The sequence below is a fragment of the Adiantum capillus-veneris genome, chromosome 4, assembly GCF_014529385.1.
Source record: "Adiantum capillus-veneris isolate H3 chromosome 4, ASM1452938v2, whole genome shotgun sequence".
Taxonomy (NCBI): Eukaryota; Viridiplantae; Streptophyta; class Polypodiopsida; order Polypodiales; family Pteridaceae; genus Adiantum; species Adiantum capillus-veneris.
Window position 1 is genome coordinate 66,702,719 of NC_140934.1, and position 8,199 is coordinate 66,710,917.

Here is an 8,199-nt window from a genome sequence, read left to right on the forward strand (position 1 = left end):
ATTTATTATGAGTTTACACCCTGCCATACAAGGCGCTGGCTCAGAATGGGTGTCGATGGTTGGATGGTCTAAACTCTAGGAACTTACTCCAGTCCACCCGCTTCAACCTAGTTGGTTGTCTTCACTCCATATAAAATGTATCACTGGATACTCAATGATTGAGTCCTAGTTTACCAATAGAATGATCTTATGAAAAAATTTCGTGAGAGTCTTTATGCTCGACATAGAGGTGTATGGGCCACCTTTACTAAAATAAAGGTATTGGTGGAAAGATATGTATAAAGATATGTTTCACTTTGTGGAGTCTTGTGAAACCTGTCAAATGTATTCAAATGTACGTCATCGTGATGCTATTGCACCCTACTTACCCATTGGCCATGCACTATAAGTGGGTAGTAGATCTGGTTACAATGCCATTAGGATTATGGAAAATGAGATACATAGTGCTTGCATGGGGAGATTTAACCAACCAAGTTGAAGGTTGTGCTCTAAGAACAAAAAAGCACATAAGGGATATGTAAGCTCCCCTTAGATGATGTAATCAACAATTATGGTTGTGTTGGGAAAATAACAACAAACATGGATGAGTTGGATGGAGACAAAGCCAGGGAGTTTTTCTCTAGGTTGGGCATTAAACTTGCTCTCACTACTGCATATAATCTTGAGAGAAATGGTAAATCAGAGTGTGGGCATCCTCCTATCATTAAAGACTTGGCTAAGGAAATGGGAGAGTGGCCAAGGTTATTGCCTTATGCTTTATGGGCTGATCGTACAACTCATAGCTCAGTTACTAGTTATATGCCTTTGGAGTTGATGTACGGTCAGAAACATGTGATGCCAATTGAGGAGGTATCCCACATGGAATGTATTGCCTTGTGAAGAAGGAATAAGTAGGGAAGACGTTCTTGCTTTGCACATGTAGTAGTTAGAAAGAAGGCCTCAAGATATTGATATTGTAGTAGCACGATTGAAAGGTGCAAGGTTAAATAATAAGGAAAGATTTGATAAGAGGAATATGCTTAGACCTAAAGCTATTGAGGAAGGTGATTGGGTGTTGGTGTATGACACTAGTCTTGCCAACTGGCATTCAACAATAAGAAAGATTTCAAAGATATGGTTTGGTCCTTATGTGGTTCAGCATGTATATGGGAATGCAATTTTTACCTTGCATGAGTTGGACGGGACAGAAATAAAGATTCTCATCGCAGGGAAAAGAATGAAGTTATTCAAAAGAAGAGGTGATACAAATCCCTTTGATTCACAGGAAAGTCAAAATGAAGGCTCTGATGGAAATTTTATGGATGTGGATGAAGAAAGAGAGGATGATGCGTTAGATTTTGTTGCGAGCGATGATGAAATCGGCATGTATGTGGACTTAAATGAAGATTGAACCTACTGCAAAACGATATGTGTGGCACATGCCATAGGATATGCAGGTTTACAGGGGATGGATGTCATGTGGTGGCACGCGCATAATGTGAAAGTAAAAAATCTACCTCACTTTTAATGCTTTTGATGTGTGGGACCAAATGCTACAATGTACAAAGTGTGATATATGCGGAAACGGTTTCCATAATTATAGGCGTGTACATACCTTCTCGAGCAGGCGAGGCCACAAATGTGGCACCATTACATGTTTGAATAAATTAAAGCATCCGTATTTTGCTTTAGTAATGTAAAAATGTCAAGTGTTTCGAAGTGGCACGCTCGTTTTTCCTAGAAAGTTCAATGCAAGGGATCTTGGCGTAAAAGACGTTTCCGAAGTTTCGTGCGTGGGTGTAAAAGACGTTTCCAAAGTTCTTATCAAGGGGATAAATGAGTTTCAACATGAAATTCAAGCCCAATGGGATCCTTCCACAAATTAAGGGATTCTCACAACTCGTTTGGGCATTTTACGGACAAAAAGAAGCATTTTTTTGCAAAAAAGGGCTTAGAATGGTCAAAAATAGCCTAAGAATAGCACAAAATGGCTCAAATGGTGCCATTTTGTGCCAGCATTTCTCAATCTTAGAGGGAAGTTTTAGAGCCAACAATGAGATCATTTATGCATATAAGCAAGGAGATACAACCATTATAATCCAAGGTGCTAGTGTAGTCCCTTGCTGCTTCCACTACATGTTCGAGGCTCTGAGGCCTCCAATTAGGGTTTCCCCTCATCAAATAACTACTTGGTCTTCTCGAATGAAGTTTTGAATCTTCCATGAAATGGTCATGACAAAGAATCGAAGCGTCAGTTTGAACAGGTCGAAAGAGCACTTCATCTTTGCAATTGGGAGAGAGGCTACACCTAATCTTCACACACACTAGAGTTTTGAGTTAATCTTGGTTCTTTTTCAAAGTGGAGCTTTCATGGCTGGATTTGTTTTCTTTTTTGAGTGTATTTGTAGCTTCAAGTTATCTACGCCTTGCTTTATTTTTCTACGAATCCTCATTGTCAGAGACCCAGTGCTTTCCTAGCCGCACTATGCACTTCTTGACACATATTTTGTGAACCTAACACAAACTAAGCTAGGGTGAGGATTCAAAAGCCTCATTGAAAGTCTAAAATCAAATCTTTAAAGCTATGGAGCAACAAGAGCAAGAGGGAGTGCGGCTTGAACCTTTCACAGTGCAAATGTTTCAAGCCTTTGTGGTTAGGGTGGGTAGTTTGGCCAAAAGAGGTGGGTTCAAGCCAACAGCTTGTTCACTTTTTTAGGGTGGGTAGTTTGGCCAAAAGAGGGGCTTTCGCCTACCAAACTGCTAAGGAAATTCAAACTCCACTATGATCATTTAGTGGACAAAGAGAATTTCACTTCACCGGGAGTGAGCCAGAACACCTCCAACCTACCTGGGTCAGACATAAGATGAGGCCGCTTCGCCTCCCTCCATGAACCCGAGCTCTGAAAGGATCCCAAGTAGCAGTAGGTGGTAGGGTATCAACACAACCATACCAGTTTAAGCGCCACACCTCTTCAATGCCCAGCATTGGGTGTTTAGGCAAATCCAAGGCAAAATCCCCGACGCATTAGCCGTGTAGGTCATTCAACCCCCGATGCACTAATCGTGTAGACGAGCCTAACAAAAAGAAGAAGATCTAGGCAACACCTTGATCCAGCAAAGCCCTAGGTCAACAACCCTTTTGTCTAGGGCTAAGTGATGTAGGGGATCCTAGTCTTATAGTGACGCTTCCATCAGAAAAATAATACGTGAGTCCAATTACAATAGCACTTTCCATATGCACAAACAATCTTTTTCAAGCAGTTAGACTGTACAGGGTCTCTACCCTTACATCTCAACCATAAACCATTCAGATCACTTCATGATCTACTCCCAAAACCATAAAACATAATCCGATCACATCACACGGTTGACCCCTCCATCCAACTCGGGTGAGGCACAACCAATCCTGCATAACCACTTTGGAACATAACATGACTGCAAAAATTTTGGCAACATTTGACAACATAACCATATCCAAAAAAAAAACCAAGAGCCACACCAGCTTCCACCATAAAATCACAACCATAATCCATGAGGGAATCTTAGCCCTTAACCACAAATCATATTCACAATGAACCAACTTCCACACTTGGAGTTTGACACATCCATGACAAATCCACTGCAGTCAATCGGAGTCCACACACATGACTCTTAAGACATGAGATTTTCATGCATAAAAGAAGTCCAACAGCAACTAAAAATGATATTAAAATCCAATTTTGAAAACATCCAACAATGCAAGTTGATGCATCACATTTGCACTTCACCTCTCTAGCACATAGAGCTAGTTTTGACCTAGAAAGGTGGAAAGCAATCATACCCATGCACATGCGGAATCCACATCAACCCATAAGGTTCCATACATCATATGATACCATTCCATCACCATAAACATGATGCAAAACAGCTCCGACGTTTAGGTCAACTATAAACCATAACTTCACGCATATGCAAAAATTTATATTTTTAGGAGCATGCATAACATGCAAATGAAAGTATTTGACCTCAAACCCATGCATCAAGTTCTACTCCATAATATAGACTAGCACTCTATCGCATTACTTTACCCATATGATACTCACACAACAAACGGTAACCCAAAAAGAAAGCCACTTTAATCATATCTGCCTATGCGGTTTGGATTGTCTAACCATATACCCTCACATAGGTTTATGAGCATCTAGTAACTGAAATAAAATTACCAAAACAAACCATAAATCATACATAAGAGGCTTGGTTAACTCACGACGTCATATGGTATCCCCCCTAGGTAGCACCCCTACAAGCATAGGTAAAACCGGCTATGGAATGATCAGTAACTCCCATACCCAAGGTGATAACGGAGACCTAAATACATTTATCATCAAGTTTCATTAAGTTTTTCAATTGGTTAGGATATATAGTGGTTCTCCAAGGAGCCTGGGTTCCAAAATTTTAACCAAGTGCAATGGGCAACAAGCTGTTTTTTGACCATATCTCTTAGCTCGTGCGTAATTTTCACATGACACAAAAGAGAGAAAATGTTCTAAACGATGTGTTTTATCTCTGGTTTAAAGGGTTCGGGCTGATTCATAACGATTTCTGAGTTATGACCAAAACAGGGTTCCTATCGCTTCTATGACATGAAGTGAAAAGCGCTTTTTATGCATGTACGTGATCATAAACGCATCATGTGCATAAATTAGCGTGTTAAACATGATGAAATAATCATGGGGTAACTTCATATGTACTCGCCAAATCCATACAAACAATCGTATATGAAAAAACAATCACCGAGAGAGTGACTACTCAAAAAAATGACATAGAGAGAGAGATGATGATGGCTATGGAGGTTAGAGAATCTCACCGTGCTTTAGAATCGATTAGGGGCTGTCAAAAGGCTTCTTTCTTTCCCGCAAGAGAGCGGTGAAGAGAGCTATGTAGAGGTTTTCACCACGAGGGCTTCCGAAGAGCACGTACACCGTGAAATGAGAGAAGAGATAGTAAGCAAGTAGAGAGAGAATATCCCTCTTTTTCTTCTTATTCTTATTCTTTCCATATACGAGAGAGAGGAGCTTATGGAGATGCTGATGAAGAGCTTTCACCACTCCGTGAGGCAGTAGATGCAACAGACGGCACTCAAAACTGAGGCTTGTAGGTAATTTTATAAGCACTGCAAAAAGCTGGAGTGAGCTCCAAGCCAGCTACTAGCGCCCCCTTCTCAACTAGGAATAGCACCATGCTTTTTGAAACTTTTTTGATACTAGGAATAGCACCATGCTTCACTACAACACTAAATGAAGACATCGACGCGTATATATCGACGGCCATGCTTTTCCACGCGTATATCGACGACATTAGCGGGCGTCACTATACGGGTCGCTATACACGTCGCAATGTGCGTCGATATACACGTGGAAAGGCCTTTATTTGCCACGCGTATATCGACGCAAAAAAAATTGGGGAAAAAAAGCGAAACCCGCACGCAGGGGCCATTTTCACATGCTCGAGTCTTGGCCGAAACCTGCTGTACAGGTATTATGTCCATCTCCACCCTCCCCAACCCCTCTCTATCTCTCTCTCTCTCTACCTCTACATTGTGTGTGTGTGTGTAGGAAAGAGAGAGAGAGAGAGAGAGAGAGAGAGAGAGAGAGAGAGAGAGAGAGAGAGAGAACGGTGTGTGTGTGTGTAGGAAAGAGAGATAGAGAGAGAGAGAGAGCGGTGTGTGTGTGTGTGTTTGTAGAGGAAAGAGAGAGAGAGAGGTGTGTGTATGTGTGTGTGTAGGAAATATATAGAGAGAGAGAGCGGTGTGTGTGTGTGTAGGAAAGAGAGAGAGAGAGAGAGAGAGAGAGAGAGAGAGAGAGAGAGAGAGAAATGTGTGTGTGTGTGTGTGTGTGTGTAGGAAAGAGAGAGAGAGAGAGAGAGAGAGAGAGAGAGAGAGAGAGAGAGAAATGTGTGTGTGTGTGTGTAGGTAATCAAAGAGATCGAGAGAGAGAGAGAGAGAGAGAGAGAGAGAGAGAGAGAGAGAGAGAATTAATGTATGCTTAGGAAATTAAAATTAAAGAAAAAAAAATTAAAGAGAGAAATGAAATGAAATGTTATATTAACTTCTTCGAAAGGCCAAAGTGACCTATGAGACATGAGACAAGAAAGTTACAATGTGATGGATCTAATACAAAGTCAGAGTAAGAAGATGACAAAATAAAATATTATGGAATCCTAAACTGCTGGGTGTGGACTAAACGGCTAAACGAGCTAGTTGAGATAGGTAGATCTCCTCCATGGTCAGTACTCTGACCGGCGTTGTGCATGTCGAGCCAAAGTGACCTAGCTAGATCCTCTCATGCAGCCTTTGTCGATGTTGTGTAGTCCTCCGCAGTCGTGGGCATCTAGATCTCCCTAGATCAGTCGCTCGTTCGATCATTAGAGAGATAGGGAAGTAGAGAGCGAGAGAGCGAGAGAGGTAAGTAGAGAGAGAGAGAGATAGGAAATAGAGAGATAGAGAAAGAGAGTTATATATATATATATATATATATATATATATATATATATATATATATATATATAGAGAGAGAGAGAGAGAGAGAGAGAGAGATGGGGAAGCGGAGCTCTAGGAGTTATGGCAGAGAAATAGGAAAATAGAGAAATAGAGAGAGATAGGAAAATAGGGAAATAGAGAGAGAAAGAGAGATAGCGAGAGCGAGATCGAGAGAGAGAGAGAGAGAGAGAGAGAGAGAGAGAGAGAGAGAGGGAAAGAACGAAAGATAGGGTATGTAGACAGAAAAGAAACTATGGAACTAAAAGAGGCAAAGGGGTTTTGCCTGCTACATGCATTGCCATGAACACCTGGGAGTGCACGTATGTGTCTACCCATATAGGATTTGACCAATAAAGACGAGATTTTGACCCAATGGTCCTAATCTCCGTACACCTCTGGACCGAGGTGTACGGAGATTGAGCAAGACTAGAGAATGCGAGGTAGTTTACATTGTGAGGAGTATATATATATATATATATATATATTAGAACAACATTCATAATCATTGTAGATGGCAACGTCATCAACTAACATGGAGGAAAAGATTGCATGCTCGTGCACGCTCTGCAAGTATCAAATCCTATGCAAGCGTAGGATATGTAATGAGCATGTGCACAAGTACGGAGAGTTTGCTAGAGAAACCGTACAGAATCTGCGATATGACTCCTATGGAACGGGCATTGATTTCCATGACATAGCACCTACATCTGAGAGAGAGAGAGAAAAAAGATTATGCGTGAAGGTCCGACCAATATAGAGCCACGGATGAAAGCAGAAAACGGCTTAAAGAGAGAAGACGACGGCATGGAGGAGATGCTGGATGCCTTCTTTCAGACAAGCGAGGAGAACGCGAACGAAGCAGCACCAGAAGCCGTGCGCCTATCTCCTGAAGACATGTTGAGGAAGTTGGCACGTCAACCAATCTATGAAGGCGCCAAAATATCTGTGCTTCGTACTTGTCTAGATTTTTTGAATCTTCAGTCAGTGTACGGGTGGTCAGATGCAAGCGTCACTGCTTTGTTTAGGTACGTAATTTACAAAAGAGATTTTCCAATTGCAATGGTGATATGCTCGGAGAGATTTTTAATTTAATGTGGCTTAAACAGGTTATTGCGGGAGCAACTTCTCCCGGCTGGCAATGAAATGCCCCCCTCCAGGCCAGACGCAAAGCAACTTCTGACCTCAGTTGGCTTGGACTACAACAAGAGTCATGCATGTCCAAATGATTGCATTCTTTTTCGCAATGAATTCGCAGATTGTCTATCGTGTCCTAAGTGCGGTGCAATGCGCTACAAACAAGATGCAGTTGGCGAGACAGTGCCAGCTAAAGTGTTGCGGCATTTCCCTATTATTCCTAGGATAAAAAACATGTTTCGTTGTGGTTCCATTGCAAAGTTGATGCGGTGGCATTCTACGAATAGATCCACTGACGCAACATTTATGGTGCCCAGTGATTCGAAGGCTTGGAGGCACATTGAAGATACCTGGCCACATTTTAAGAGTGAACCATGCAATTTGCGTTTGGGCATGGCAATGGATGGAGTCAATCCATTTGGCTTGAGAAGCTCGTCATGGAGCACTTGGCCTGTGTGCCTTATCAATTACAACCTCCCGCCGTGGCTTGCTATCAAGAAGGGTCATTTGATTTTAAGCTTGATTGTACCTGGTAAGTTCAAGGCAAAAAACATGGATGTTTATCTAGC